The sequence below is a fragment of the Musca domestica genome, unplaced genomic scaffold (assembly GCF_030504385.1).
Source record: "Musca domestica strain aabys unplaced genomic scaffold, Musca_domestica.polishedcontigs.V.1.1 10, whole genome shotgun sequence".
In the NCBI taxonomy this organism is placed as follows: Eukaryota; Metazoa; Arthropoda; class Insecta; order Diptera; family Muscidae; genus Musca; species Musca domestica.
In genome coordinates this window covers 14,644,670-14,661,253 of record NW_026712115.1, presented here as the reverse complement: position 1 = coordinate 14,661,253, position 16,584 = coordinate 14,644,670, and the positions used below count along the sequence as shown (strand labels likewise).

At 34.1% G+C, this 16,584-nt stretch overlaps 1 protein-coding gene and 1 long non-coding RNA gene across 2 annotated transcripts in view; one reads left to right on the top strand and one right to left on the bottom strand.

Moving 5' to 3' along the window:
• Positions 1-1,113, bottom strand: part of LOC101894132 (uncharacterized) — a 176,939-nt gene extending 175,826 nt beyond the window's left edge. The window contains exon 1 of the mRNA XM_059127013.1: positions 52-1,113. The gene's annotated coding sequence lies outside the window, so the exon portion shown is untranslated. The remainder of the gene's footprint in view (positions 1-51) is intronic.
• Positions 1,114-2,468: 1,355 nt separating this feature from the next.
• Positions 2,469-11,992, top strand: LOC131804337 (uncharacterized). Its single transcript, XR_009343087.1, has 3 exons — positions 2,469-3,379; positions 3,450-3,829; positions 11,454-11,992. It is a non-coding gene; the product is annotated as an uncharacterized LOC131804337 (long non-coding RNA).
• The last annotated feature ends 4,592 nt before the right edge of the window (positions 11,993-16,584 follow it).

The following is a 16,584-nucleotide window of genomic DNA, read 5'->3' as shown; positions in this document are numbered from 1 at the left end:
TCATTTATTATAGGCGGAGTGAGCCAATAATTGATATTGTATTTGATTTACCTTTTTAATATGTGCTACATAAAACAGCACGCTTTTGCCAATCAAAAAGTCGTTTTAAACAAAGAAACTTGGATGCATTTTCAGTGCACTTTGTGATTAGTTTGTAGGATCACATATTTTTGTTTACTTATTCTAAGTTACTCATTCCTTGTTTCATTTGTGGTAAATGTTCGAAAATACAGTTTGTTTTATTTTTCTCGTTTCTTTTCATTCATAGTTAAATAGCGAAAATGTACTCGAAGCATGTACTCGCTAGCATGTAGAATACCATTTTTCTCCTGTTCATTCTCACCAACTAACGTTAGAATTTCAAATGTCTTTGCTGTGAGAAAGTATTTATGTCCTCCTCAAAGGAGAGCGAGGGTGTGGGTTGTGTGTGTATCGGTGCGTGTGGTCCTGGCAGTTCTGTAGTTCTACCCGTGTCTAATTTTAACGTGAAATGTGAGGCTAAAAGATGTAGGTTTTGTCAATTTTTTTTTACAAATTTTTCGTTTTTAAATCCATTCATGGAGCTGTTAATTTTTTTTTAAGTGTAATCATAAATTTTTGAGGATTTTGCGTTTTACATTTCACGTGCCAAAACTTACGTATGTATATTTTTTTGATGTACGTGTGTACTTTAAAAAGGACCTTTAGTTATACAATCTTTTACATGACAAATAAATGATTGAAGAGCACGATTACATCTTGACAATATTCACTTGTTAAAAAACTTCACAATTTCTTCCGTTTCTTTTCAGTTATCATACACGATTTATTTTCCAAATTGTTCAATTTTTGCCGTCTACATTTAAGTTATGGTTTCACAATTCTTGGGAGTTTTCACAAAATTTTTACAACCGACATACTCAAATCTGCACTTTATGTATCTTTGTTTTTAATTCAGCTTTTTTAAAAAGAATTTATTTCGAATAATAATTGTGGTTTCTGCTTAATCATTTCAACATTTTTGTTTTAAAGAGTAAAATATTAACGAACAGATTTTCATTAACTGAAATGACACCCTTTTTATTTCCTCCCTTAACCCACATAATAGGGATATATAAGTACAAGTTTTACAAATTAATTTATCGAGTTGTAGTAGCAAAAGAGAAAGCAAAAAGCAATGAATAAAACACAATTGTTTTCACTGTCTGACAGATGTCGCCCCTCAAATGCTTTGCGTACGCGTTTTGTTTTTGTTTCCAGTAAACGAATTATGTGGCGTTCCCACAGCATTGCTATATGCATTATTTCATAATTATGAATGCCACACAAAATTAGTTTTTGTCTTAAAATTTTACTTCGTTTTTATACCCTACACCTTTGTAAGTTTGTAAGTAAAAGTCTTACCCATGGTAGAAGAATATAGGAAGATGCATCAATGCTTGGGAACATTGATATGTCAAAAATATAAAAATGTTTTATCAAAAATAAGTATATTTTTAAATGTTTTCTTATACGACGTAAATCGGTGGTTGTTATAATATGAACTTTTCAACGATTTTTATAAATTTCATTCACCATTTATATACCCTCCACCATACATAGAATGGAGGGTATATTAAGTTCGTCATTCCGTTTGTAACTCATCTAAATAATCATTTTAGATCCAACAAAGTATATATATTCTTGATCAGCGTAAAATTCTAAGAATATTTAGCCCTGTCCGTCCGTCTGTCCATCGGTCTGTCCTTCCGTCTGTTGTAATCAGGCTACAGGCTAAACGAATTAAGATAGAAAGCTAACATTTTGACCAGATCTCTCTTTTGTCTGCAGGCAGGTCAAGTTCAAAGATGGGCTATATTCTACACAAGGGGTTACTTGTGAGCACTTAACCCCCTCAAAGGGAAACCCCATATAACGGTATCCTCCGATATTCGCGATTTTGATGATTTTAGCCACATTTTCTAATGGAATGGACTGAAAATCCGCACAACGAGTTCCTTGTGAGCACGTTATTCATTGAAAGAGAATTATCTATATAGGTCCACGATATCATATAGTCCACATATAACAGTACCCCCCGATATTCGGTATTTTGATGATTTTAGCCACATTTTTAAACGGAATTGTCTTAAAGACATAGACATAGATTTGTCTATATAGGTCGACAATATCGTTTATCCCCCATGTAGTGGCGCATATAGATTTTTAGTTGAAAATATTAATCTTTTCTTTGGCACCCTCACAACAAGGGATTGGACAGCTCTGGTAAAGCAATGTAGTTTAACGCAATGTTAATTAACATTTAGTTACATATCACTACACATAATTACTAGATCTTACTTTTCGATCCACATGATCGCCTCTTCAACCGTTTGATCTCGTTGTTGTGAGATTCTAGTCTATTGTTTTTTTGTTTTGTTTGTTTGCTTTGTTACGTTTATATTGGTTCATTACATTGATGTAATGCCATTTTTGCCTTAATGCATTTCATTAAATCTATAATGCTGTTCGCGATCGAATGTTGGTCTTACTTAGCTGAACCGGCTTCGAGATGTGTGATAGCTCAGTGGAAGAGCTTCTGCCTATGGACCGAGAGAACCAGGTTCAAATCCCAGCTCCGTCCTTATTTTTTTTTTTTGTTTTGTCTTTTTAATTTTTTTATTTTCTTAATGGTAATTAAATTCATTTTGAAACATAAAATTTAATTTCCACAAATTATAGCAGATTGAAGTTCACCTTCACTTCTGAATGCTATAATGTGCCATAAGGGGAAATGCTATAAATTTTTTTTTGATGATAGTGGTGAAACTTTCTTTAACCTTTTTTTTTAGTATGTTCTTATTTCATACGTTTGTACATGCACAATACATCAACTGAGTGCTTTTACCATGTCTTTGTGCTAGAAAAGTCGCCATAATGGTTTTTGGAAATTTAAGATAGTATTGGTTATTCAGCCGTTTTTGATTGCTTTTAGCCGAGGATACAAAAGGGGGTAACTGAGGAGACATTTTGTACATTTTATTCTAACCTTGAAGCTGTTCACCTGCAAAGTTATTTGAAAGTTTGAAAAGAAAAATTAATTTTTTTTTTTTCATTTTTGCAAGTCATAACCAACAATTTTTATCAAAAACGTTGAAGTTTTTCTAATTGTCTGAAAAACAGTCAACCAGTTTTCAAACGTGGTTGTAAATGTTGGTGAAATAATTTTCTTCTGCCTGTTTCCACGATTTCTTGGAATAAATTCTTGCCGGAGCAAGGAACTCTAAAAAAAAAAAAAAAAACTTGCAATACTGAGACTTAACTGGTGGTCCAGATACACTTTTTTATTTGATTCTTTGGAGTTCCTGTTTTTTTACTTGGCAGCAATACCATATATGTTCTATGTCGTTGTTTTCACTTGGTAAGATCCTCTATAGGACATGTCTCTCTTTTGCCATAGTTCTAATTTTGTCATTCCTCTTTGGTTTAAGGATTCCCCCTCATTTCCCTGCCTTGATACACCGATGCCGTCCACAAGCTGCCAAACTTCTTCAACAACATTCAGTGTTTAGTGGTTTCGAATGCTTTAAAGCGATCGGTAATTTTGTTGGAAATCTTGTAATTATTAATATTTGAGTGCGGGTATTCCAAGTGAAGAAAAAAAACCAAAAGTTTAAATATTACGCTATATTGGTAGTTTATCCTATCAAAATTATTTTTAATACCCATATATTTGTGTTTTGTTTAATAAGAGAGAACAGACCAAAACAAAAAACTGTTAAATTGGTTAATTTGCTGGAGTTTGCTGTTATCAACATCAACCAACCCATTCTGGAAGGCCTTTCAACGTGGGAGCTCCGAAATATTCAAAGTAAGTTAACTCTCTTTAACTTCCATCAAACCACCATCAACCAACCAATCGATCTATTGTACAGAGAGTAAGCGGATGAACCGTTATTGCTCTCACGTTCCACAAAATATTTGCATTGATATTTTTAAATTTGTAAATATTTTGTTGATATTTTAAAATGATCCTATACATTTTTAAATGGCTTTAAAATTACTTGTTTTGCAATTTAAATATTTTTAAAGGATACGGATGTTGATGGTTGTTTGAATTTTACTCGCTATACAAAAAATGTACAAGTGTTGGATGTGTTAATGTTAAGTATTCGTTTAACAGACAGCACGCTGTTGCGAACAATTTGTGCTGTTAACTATTTATTGAGAGAACATAGTTTGAAAAGCACTGCTTTAATGTAGTTTTTGCTAATGATTTTCTATCTTATTTTAAATTAATTTTTTTCTGCTTTCAATAACAAATCCAACCTTGTACCCATTTGCTTTACATATGAATTTATTTTTGGGGAATGATCTTTAAATTATTTAACTTAAAATGAAAGTATAAAAAAAATCTCCGATTGCAATCTTTTGTGCTTGTGTTGATGATGACTGTAAAAGGTCAATGTACTTAACAGCTGTTCACATGAATAAGGAAACAGAAACACACAAACATATACAGAACTGATTAACGATTCTTTTTTTTGCAATTTAACATCTAACGTTCAAGCCCGAATTTTGTTTCTGAATTTTGAAATTCTATTTTTTTTTTTTTTGAAAAAATTTAAAAATTTTAATTCGTGTTTTTCAATATTATCATTTTATAGAGATATATTTAGCATAGTTTTGGTATATAATTATTTAGCTATTTTTATTTTTTTCTGTTTTTTTGTGGAAAATATTAGTAATTGGTCAACTATTTAATCTCAATGATAAATATGATAGTTTCAAAAATTTTGAATTTTAAAATCTTTATAAATTTAGGATTTTCAATATATATTTGAATTGTTTCTTTTTGGTAGTTATAATGAATTTTATTTTCAATAAATTTTTGGTATTGTTAACCATGTGCTAAACGAATTTTCTAAGTTTAATTTGAAAACAGGGGTCAGAAAAGTGACATAGGGTAATCAAATATGGGTTTGCCATTTATGTTAAGCAATTTATTTATTTTTTTTTTTTTTTTTGATTGTCATGGCAAATAGGATGGGAGGGCTAACCATGCATCTGCAGCTAAGCATGGCCTTATCAAATTATGAAGGAAATAGACTCCTCTTTTCTATATTGAGCTTTAGACTATAGATATCCTTCTTCATATATCTCTTTCCTTCTTGTACTTCTTTCTATCATTTATGCACGCATTATTGATGAATTTTGGCAAGATCCCACACCCAACGACGAGCAATAAGGCTGGTGAACTATGCGTGCCAGGCCATATGATTCATCTGAAAATATCCACAGGAAAATTGTAATCTATTTAACCCATGCATGCTACACCCATATATCGACACCTTCCGAGATTTTAACAGAATTTTTATTGGATTTTATTTTTATTTTCGGCCCTGCCGAAATTACTGCTTTTTTACTTGTCAATTCCAAAATCGGTTTGACAGTTCATTGTCCCAGCAGCTGTGTCGATGCGACTACCTTTATTCTTCTACCATGGTCTTACCTGTTACTATTGATTTGACACAAAACAGCTTGTTGCTTTATTATACCCTCCACCTTGGAAAAGAGGGTATATTACCTTTGTCATTCCGTTTGTAACATCCTTAAATAACATAAAATTCTATGTCGATTTAACGATGTCCGTCTGTCTGTCTGTCTGTTGAAATCACGATACAGTCCACATTATTTGACGTAGAGCGACAAAATTTAGCGGAGCAATTTGTATTGTGTCTAGGATAGTTGGTATTGAAAATGAGATATATCGGTTCACGTTTTGGTATAGTCCCCATATAACGGTATCTCCCTATATTCGGTATTTTGATGGTTTTTGCCACATTTTTTCACGAGTTTGTCTGAAAATTGGTGTTTGTAGGTCATAACGGATCCCAGTTCGTGTGGCGAAACATTTCATGTATAGGTCCACGCTTTGGTATAGCCCCCATATAAAGGTACCGCCCGATATTCGGCATTTTGATTATTTTTGCCACATTTTTCACGGATTTGTCTAAAAATTGGTATTTGTTGGTCATAATGGGTTCCAGCTCCGGTGGCGAAACATTGCATGTATGGGTCCACGATTTGGTATAGCCCCCATATAACGGAATCTCCCGATATTCGGTATTTTGATGGTTTTTGCCACATTTTTTACTGATTTGTCTAAAAATTGGTATTTGTTGGTCATAATGGGTCCTAGTTCGTGTGGTGAAACATTGTATGTATAGATCCACGTTTTGGTATAGTCCCCATATAACGGTACCTCCCGATATTCGGTATTTTGATGATTTTTGGCACATTTTCCCATGAATATGCCTAAAAATTGGTATATGTGGGTCATAATGGGCTCTAATGATTCCTTTACCCTAAGGTGGAGGGTATTAAAAGTTTGGCCTGGCCGAACGTAATGTTTTTTTACTTGTCTTTTAATAAATTAAATAAAATTTCTTTTGAAAATCATGTTTTATATTTCTCTAAAGATTTATTTCCTACAAAAAGTGTAGATTTTGTTCATACATAGGTTGTGATTTGCATTTAAAAGTAGAATACTATAGTAGCGCCGGCATTTATACTCGCAATAGAAAAAAATCTTTATAGTATAAATTTGTATATATAGGTTCCCGTTTTGGTATATCCCTAATATGTTTTTTTTTTTTTGTTTTTGGAAACTTTATCGCTTTCTCCAACGGATCTTACTGGTATTTTTAGTTTAAAGTGGAATACGTTTGAAGCCGTATACTTATATATTAAAATGATTTATATAGCTTATGGTGGAGGGTATTTAAAATTGGCCTGACAAATCTCCGTTCATTTTAACTTGTTTTCGATTTGCATTTTCTTCTCAATAAATAAAAACGATTTTAGAACAGTGTTGGCATTTTTGTTCGGGATACCGTAATATGTTGTTGTTGCAAAGTAGTTAGGCTTAATCCTATTATTGATGTTTTTATAAAAACAACGTTTATTTATTAGTGGAGAGGTAATATTTACCAGGAAGTTTCGGAAAGAGCCACCAATTCTCATCAGTTTCCTTGATTTTGTTGGGGATATTCACCCCGAGAGTTTCTTAATAATATAAATTGTATATCATAAGGAACAATTTGCGATGCACAAGCAGGTACTTTTATGATGCAAATTAGCGCTAGCATTTATTATACCCTCCATCATAGTATGGATGTTTAGTAGTTTGATAAAATTTTACTCAAATATGTATTATGACTTTTGGTATTGAAAATGGGTTATGTAGGTCCACGTTTTGGTATAGCATATAACGGTACCTCCCTTTTCCGGTATTTTGGTGATTTAATCGACGTTATTCACCGGAAATGTTTCAAATTTGGTATTTGAAGTTCGTAATGGATGGTACAGCCTAAAACAGAAGATTGTCCATGCAGCTCCTCGTCTTCGAATAGACCCCATATAACGGTACACTCCGACATTCGGTATTTTGCTGATTTTAGTGATATTATTCACCGGAATTGGTTTAAATTTGGTGTTTAAAGTTCGTAATGTCTGTGCAAGTCCAGGTCTATGAATAGCCCCCATACAACGGTACATCCCGATATTCGGTATTTTGATGATTTTAGCAACATTATTTACCGGAATTGTTTCAAGTTTGGTATTTGAAGTTCGTACTGGATATAACAGCCTGTGACAGAAAATTGTCTGTGCAGGTAAACGTCTCCGTATAGCCCCAATACAACGGTACCCCTCTATATTCGGTATTTTGATAATTTTAGCTACATTATTCACTGATTTTTTTTTCATGTTTCGCATTTAAATATTGCAACGGCTTATGACAAAAGTTGCCTATGCAGGTCCACGTAGTCTTATAGACCCTAATTTAACGACTACATTCGGTATTTTTAAGATTTTAACAGAATGTTTAAAGGGTTTTATTTATTTTTTTATTATTTTTTCTCTTTTGTTTTGAAAATTGCCAAATTTGTTTCAAATAGTGGAGGGCATTCAAAGATAGGGCCGGCCGAACTTACAGCGTTTTTAAATTGCTTTTGTTCCAGAACCTGCAAGAATCTACTCATTTTACAATTTTTTCGATATCATAATTAAAATTGCCTTCATTATTGCAGTTCTGGAACAGACCAATAACTTATAGTTTTCAGAACGATTTTAGTTTCATCTGTTCTCTTTCGTGGGTTTGCATTTATATTAATTAAAATGTTTTATTTGCCTTATTGTAGAGGGTATGTCATATTTGACCTGGACAAACATAATGGTTTTTACTTGTTGTCGATTTGCATTTGCTTCTCAATATGTAAAAAAGATTCATTATTTTCCTGCAAATGAATAAGGCGAGATATCATGACAATTTATCTAGCCGTATCTACACAGCTTTCATGGAATTCTAAATGTTAAAGAAAAAGTTTTAAAATTAACTAAGTGTGTTGAAAAAGTTTGTTGAAACTTTGAACATCGTCGTATAGGAAACACATGGAAACATCAATTTATTTTTGCATAAATTATTTAATATTTCTTCTACCCTGTGAAGTATACACAAAAAATGTCCTTTATTTTTACAATATTTTCTCCCGAGAGAGAGTCAAATTGTATTTTTTCTCAGTATGGGAGTGATTCTTTGGGATTTGTAAAAACGCCCAATAATTTTCTTATCATTTCCCTAAATTTCCTGCGATAGATGGGGGCACATTTTGTCCTCCACTTGCGTAAAATTTACATTTACGCATTTTAAAAATTGGATCTTGCCGATGCCAGCTATAGTTTTCAATTCCCTACTCTCGAAATTTAATGTTGCACTTGTCTGTGTTAACAGATCAAGGCCAATGATACCGTCAAACGTTGAGAGTGAAGGTAAGATAAAAAAGGACTATTGGTGTTGAAAATATTCACCGTGCACTTTCCTTTAATTGCTTTGAAGCCGTGAATTGACTTCACCATAAATGGGTTGCTTACTGGAACTATGCCTTTTAAACCTTTTATATTTTTAATATAATTCTTCGAAGCACCCGTATCTAGTTTAATGATTTTCCCTGCCACTTCTCTTTCTACAAACGAAAGCAGGGAACTCCTCCTAACAAAAATTAATCTGGTCGAATTCGTCCTGAGCATCAATTTCAACATCGTCTGCTTCGGTCCCCGCAACTTGGTGGTTTTTGAAATCGTTCGGACTCAGCTTGGGAAAGATGATTTATTCTTTGGTGTTTTGGCCCAGTATATTTGACAGTACCGCTATTAAGTCTTTTTCCCGTCTGCCGATTTGATCGATTTTGAAATGGTTGTGACAGGTTCTGATTTTGAGGTAAGTCCTGCATAGACGGCTTACATTTTGATGATTGTCTGAATTGAACGGATTCGTCGACCTCCATAGGTCCTACCGAATAAATTTCAGTCCTATTTATCCGTATAATTACTTCCTAAGTTTCTTTAAGGCCCATACTATGACCAGTAGTTCCCTTTCATTCGCAGCGAAATTTAATTCTCTATCTTTTAAAGCTCTTGAAATCGTGGTTATTGGTTTTCCGTCTTGGGACAAGATCGCACCTTAACCAGCAGACGAGGCGTCCGTTGTAAAATCAAACGGTTTTTTGTAATTTGGGTATTTTAAAATCACATTTTTAGACGCAAGTATTACCTTAAGTTTTTCGAACGTCTTTAGTTGCTTCTCATTAAAATTTATTTTTGTCCTTTTCGATTGGGAACCACTAATTTTGCCGTTTTCGCCTTTAAGAATATCGGTTAGTGGTTTGACAATAGACGCAAAATCTTTAATAAAGCATCTGCAGTAGCTTGCCAATCCCAGAAATGGCCTTACATTAAAGATACATTTTTATGTCATTTCTAGAAACTATAAAGAAATGTGATTTCTCCCGGAAATTCTCATATTGGCTGCATATAATTCAATATGCTTGACGTGATCTTCCTCTGTTTCAGAGAAAATGATGACATCGTCAACATAAACATAACGTGATCTCTCAATTTGCTACCTCAGGACATCATCAATGGCCCTTTGGAAAATACTGGGGGCATTCTTAAGGCCTAAAGGAATTCTACAATATTCGTATTTCCCATTTCCGATCGAAAATGCCGCTTTTTCCCGATCTTGTTCAGATAGTGTTATTTTGTGAAAGCCTGACTTGAGATCAAGCGTCGTAAAAAATCTCGCTTTGCCAAGATTTGAGAGAATAAAAACGATTAGTGATAGATTTCAGGAAATTAAACGGGGTCACTGTCGATGACAAATACCCAATACCTGAAATAACCAGGTATTGGGTATTTGTCATCGACAGTGATCCCTTTTAATTTCCTGAAATCTATCACTAATCGTTTTTTAGTGTTGCCGTATTTATATTTTCCCTTTTTATCAACAATCCAAACGAGGTTGTTATAGGATGAACAGAAGGCTATATTATGCCAGTCAGCTATACCCATGGGATATTGGTATAGTCTTGAGTAGATAGGAACAATACTATTGGTGCGTATTGCATGGGAGTGATTCTTTGGGATTTGTAAAAACGCCCAAAAATTTTCATATAATTTCCCTAAATTTTCCTGTGATAGATGGGGGCACCTTTATGTCCTCCACTTGCGTAAAATTAACATTTACGCACATTTACATTTTGAGGTAAGTCCTGCATAGACGGCTTAAATTTTGATGATTGTCTGAATTGAACGGATTCGTCGACCTCCATAGGTTCTACCGAATAATTTTCATTCCTATTTGTACGATTTTGAATTCGCTTCATAAAATGTGGATTTTTATTATAGCCAGTACCACTATAAAGTCCTTTTCCCGTCTGTCATTTTTGATCGATTTTGAAATGGTTGTGACAGGTTCTGATTTTGAGGTAAGCCCTGCATAGACTGCTTGAATTTTGATGATTGTCTGAATTAAGCGGATTCGCCGACCTCCATAGGTTCTGCCGAATAATTTTCATTCCTATTTGTACGATTTTTAATTCGCTTCATAAAATGGGAATTTTTAATCTAGCCACCTCTTTGTGCTGAATGTGGTTCGTTTTTATTCTTGTCCCTATCTTCGCGAGATTAATCAATTAAGTAAATCGGACGTTTATCCGAGTACGTGAAATCAAGGCGGGCAATTATGGCTTTAAAATTTAAAACGGTATTAAAAGATGACGACATTGTGGATTTATTTCAATTTCTTTGTAAGGCACAACTTCAGGGGTCGATATTGAAAATTTATCGAATTTATCGTTAACATTATCGCGAATGCTTTCTGCTGTTGTAACCATTATGTTATTATTGTTAGTCTTTCTGTCCACAGGAAATTGGCTAAATAAATTTGTTAAGAGTTCAACTTCCCGGTCTAAATCTCGAAATCCCGAACAGAATCAGATTATAATTACATTAGTGATTGATTTTGTAGCTTTTTGCACTCAATTAATTTTATAATTTAGCCAAACAGAACGAATAAACTTATTTTGCCACTAACTTAAAATATTTTTAGTAAAAATAATCCTACAAATCTTACGCTGTTATTATTATTATTACAGGTATGGCCATTTGCTTTTGGTAATGTGGCTGCTGCTGTTGTTACTGCTGCTTTTGTTGATACCGCTGTTGTCGCTGCTGCTATTGTTGATGCTACTGTTGTTAATGTTGCTGTTATTTCTTTTAATTCTTCGCAGCCCAGATTATATCGAAGCCTGGTGTCTTTTTTGCACTATTCTTTCTTCGCAGCCCAGACTATTTCGAAGCCTGGTGACACTTATTGTTTGTATACTTTGTGGGCGAGAAATATTTATTATACTTTATTAATGTCAAAATCAAAACGAAACTCTAGCAAATAATTTTAACTTAATTCTGAATATCCAAACTGTTGGCTGTGCGCTTTTGTGTTTCTTGGCAGCTTGCTGTAGGCTACTTGCTGGAGTCGCATGTTGGAGTATCGACTTGCAAATATTTTATCGTATGATGCCTGCAATAAGTGATGACATAGCATCAACATCATGCCACCAACGTGTGTTTTATTTGACGACAAATTATTGATAGGAGACTGTGTTAACTTATATTTAAATGTTGCCAGACAAAAATCGGCTTTTTTAAAAATAAAATAAAAATGATTCAATTTCTTTACAACTATTTATTCACGTTTGAGTAAATACGCCTATGAGTTTGTCTTTCTTGGCTGTTAAATAAAGACTGAATTTACTTAAAATCTAAACATATATTTAATGTCTCTCTTTTTATTGTGCCGTCTGCCTTTTTTACGCTGTCAACAATAACAACGGCAAATTTTATGAATTTGATACTTTGGAATTTAGTTTTTTAAAATTCGACCTTAAGAGGCGGGTAATTTATGATATCATATAGGATTTGATGAAATTATATCTTCTATATTATTAGTAGCTGTATTAACATTATTTTTATTGTCATTAATCTGTTTCGTGAATTTAACAATAAAGTTTTCAGACCAGTGTTGGCTTTTTCTATTAATATACAAGGCACGGTCTGTTGTAACAGACAAAACCAACTTGCATGGTTATGCTACTTCGTCCATGTGAAACTAAGGCATAACAAGAGAAGAAAGATGAAAATGTTTATAAGTGCGGTTGTAAGATTTTCCAAAAGAATTATAATTCTATGTAATTCTTTGTTTCCACTTCTATTGAGCTTACGATATCGTCACTTGAGTAAATTTTTTTTTTTTTGTCAATGAAGATATTTTTAAAATATCTTCTGGGGAGAATATCCCAGACAAAAAACAGGGAAACTGATAAGGCTCCTTCCGAAACCTAGGTATTCACGCCTTACCCCCTGGCAAACATTACCATCGTTCTCCACTAATAAACAAACGTTGCTTTTATTTATTTTTTTTATTTATTTATTTAATCTATTAGTCTATGGATAATTCCTTACAGACTATATATGTACATAACTAATAATTGTATAATTAAAATTAAGAATTTAAAAACATTATTATTTTACTTTTTATAGTATTAATATCCATTGTAAAATCGATAAAATTATAAAACGCGTTAAAATCTTTTAAAATTCTTGTTAAAAGGATCAGCATTTGCATAGCTCATCCTGGAGAATTGAATTGCTAGTGGTGCATAGTGGCGGGTAGTACGTTGAGGAACATTGAAATTTATGTTGTTAACAAGAAAACCAGCAGAAATATCACCCATAATCACATTATAAAGAAATGAGACATTTAGCATTTTTCTACGGCTTTCCAGAGTTGGCAGCTTGATCAGTGAGAGTCTATCAGTGTATGGTGGAAGATTATCATATGAAAAGTTCAAACTTCGTAGACAGAAAAGTAGTTAAGAATTAGATAGTTTTTTCATAGTTAAGGGCCAAACAACGAATAGAGAGCGAATCAAGTGCAGTGGAAACGCCACATTAAAGGGTTAATCATGATTTTCCTCATTTGGTTGCTGGTCAGAGCTGGAATTATTGTATTTGCTTATATTATTCTTCTTTTTTATAAACTTTGCTTTGTAGTGAACAATTTTTCTCCCTCTATTAGATTAAATAGTAATTTTAGATTTTACTAACGGCGCTTTCATTTAATTAGTACCTATTTTGAATTCACTTCGTTTTTTATTTAACTTATTAATTTTATTAATCTTATTTCCCTGTGTGTTATACTCAGGTGTTCCTGCATACATAAAAATATCTGCTAGTGTATTTCCTGTTGTGTTGTGCTTAGTTTTGTGGTTGTAAATATAAAGTATTGTTTCAAATTTGGTCAATTTAGTTTTCTTCATTATTATCACTTGCTATTATCCTGAGTTTTTATACCCTCTATCATACTATGGAGGGTATATTAACTCCTCGAAATACTCAACGTATATATATTATTGATCAGTGCAAAATTCTAAGTCGATTTAGCGATGTCCGCCTGTCTGTCTGTCTGTATGTCCGACTGTCTGTCTTTCTGTCTGTCCGTCCATCTGTCTGTTGTAATCACGCTATCTTTCGAATGAAATGAGATTGATAGCTAAAATTTTGCACACATGTTTATTTTTTCAGTAGGCAGGTTAAGTTCGTGAATGGGCCATGTAGGTCCACGTTTTCATATAGCCCCCATATAACGGTACCTCCCGATATTCGGTATTTTGATGATTTTAGCAACATTATACACCAGAATTGTTTCAAATTTGGTATTTGAAGCTCGAAATGGATACTACACCATAAGACAGAAAATTTTCTGTGCAAGTCCACGTCTTCGTATAGCCCCCCATATAACGGTACCTCCCGATATTAGGTATTTTGATGGTTTTAGCGACATTATTCACCGGAATTGTTTCAAATTCGGTATTTTAAGTTCGAAATGGATACTTCACCCTAAGACAGAAAATTGTCTGTGCATATATATATATATAGCCCCCATATAGGGAGGTACCGTATATTCGGTATTTTGATGATTTTAGCGATATTATTCACCGGAATTGTTTCAAATTTGGTATTTGAAATTCGAAATGGATACTTCAATCTAAGACAGAAAATTGTTTGTGCAGGTCTACGTCTTCGTATAGCCACCATATAACGGTACCTCCCAATATTCGGTATTTTCATAACTTTAGCCTTAATATTCACCAGAATTGTTTCAAATTACGTATTTAGAGTTCGTTATGGGAACTACAGTCTGTGATAGAAAATTGTCTATACAGGTCCAGGTCTTCGTATAGGCCCGTATAGGCTTATGACGAACAATACCTTTTTTTTTTTTTTTTATGGACGTAGTGATAGCGCGCTATCAGTAGTGGTCCTACACTGGAACTACTACCCCGGGACCGCTTTCGCATTACTTCGAGGTGTAGTTCTTTTACTGCCTTTTTGCATCTTTCTCTTCATGACCTAATCCCCTATTCAACACTTGGTTAGGGGTTCGGCTATCTTGATTGTAGACATTTGGTTTTATCCTCCAGAATTGAGTGGATAAATGCGCAATATTTCATCCATGTACTTTTACTATACGTCATTTCCTTAAAAAGATCATCAACTGACATCCGACAATTAATTCCGTTAATCTCTCGTAAGTTTTCCCACCTTCTGCATTTAAAGAGTGTGTGCTCCACATCGTCTATAGATTCACGACACATTTCACAAATTGCATCTCCTTTTATGTGGAATCTATGCAAGTAGCTCCCGAAGTTACCATGGTTACTAAACACTTGGCTAAGATAGAAATCTAGATCGCCATGTTTTCGGTTTAACCAAGGCTTTATATATGGTATGAGTCTATGAGTCCATCTGCCCTTTATAGAATTACTCCACGAAATCTGCCATTGCTCTAGCAATAAGTTCCTCCCTCGTTTCTTGATTTCGCTCAGCTCATTTCTCGAGTAGCCATTTGACAGAGATCTTCGCTGCTCGTAAGCGTATTTTCTCTCTTCTAAGCTTAGAGTGATAGGTGGCATTCCTGAAAGTACGGATAGTGCCTCTGTTGATGTCGTTCTGTATGCAGATATAACTCTTAGTGTGCATACTCGGTGTACTCTCTCTAGAAGTCTGCAAAGTTGTTTTGCTCTTCCCTATAGCATTACTTATAATAGGAGCCGCGTACATTGTTTGGGCATATGCTACTGAGGCAATTAATCTTCTGATGGATTGGTTTGGGCCTTTTAAATTAGGCATCATTCTGCACAGTATGTTTGCAGTTCCAAGAGCTTTGTCTGTTACGGCTTTGACATGCGGCTCGAAAGATAATCTATTATCAAGGATCAATCCTAGATATTTCAAGCTATTATTTATTATTATTTCATGACCATTCACCATTAATTTTGGGCTAATAAAATTGCGCCTTCGGGTTACAAGAATTGCCTCCGTCTTAGCAGCAGCAAGCTCCAATTGTCTTGATGTCAGCCATCTTGAGATCCTTGCCAGACTATCATTCGCAGAAATTTCAACTAGTGGAGCTATGGGTTGGTCAACGACGAGTGCGACGTCATCAGCATATCCAACCAGTTTTATGCCCTGCGGTAAACTCAATTTTAGTAAGTCGTCATACATCAGGTTCCATAGAAAAGGGCCCAATATTGAACCTTGTGGGACGCCTGATGTTATGGCATATTTTTTGGCACCAGTGTCAGTGTCATAGATCAGTGTACGGTTTTCGAGGTAGCTATCAATCATCTTTACCAGATAACCTGAAATATTACGTCGCCTTATGACACTTCTTATTTCGTTCCAATCAGCAGAATTAAAATCATTTTTTATATCTAATGTAATTATAGCACAAAAATGCCTTCTTTCCATAGAGCGCTTTGCTGTATTCACTACCTCGCGTATGGCATCAATTGTCGATTTACCTTTAATGAAACCAAACTGCATCTGAGATAGGCCTCCATTTACCTGAATTTCATGTTCCAATCTATTTAGTAATAGTTTTTCTAGTAATTTCCCACATGTGTCCAGCAAGCAAATTGGTCTGTAAGACGAGGGGCTGGTTAATGGCTTGTTGTTTTTTCTTAGTAGAACTAACTGCTGTACTTTCCATATAGAAGGGAAAACACCTGCTTGTAGGTACTGGTTTAGAACCAACGCGAGTAATTCTGGCCATAGTTTTCCTACTATAGAAATGACTTCGTTGGGTATTCCGTCAGGACCAGGCGCCTTGTGCTTCTTTAGCTTGCCACTCACTTTTTTGATTTCTTCCACTGTGAAATTCTC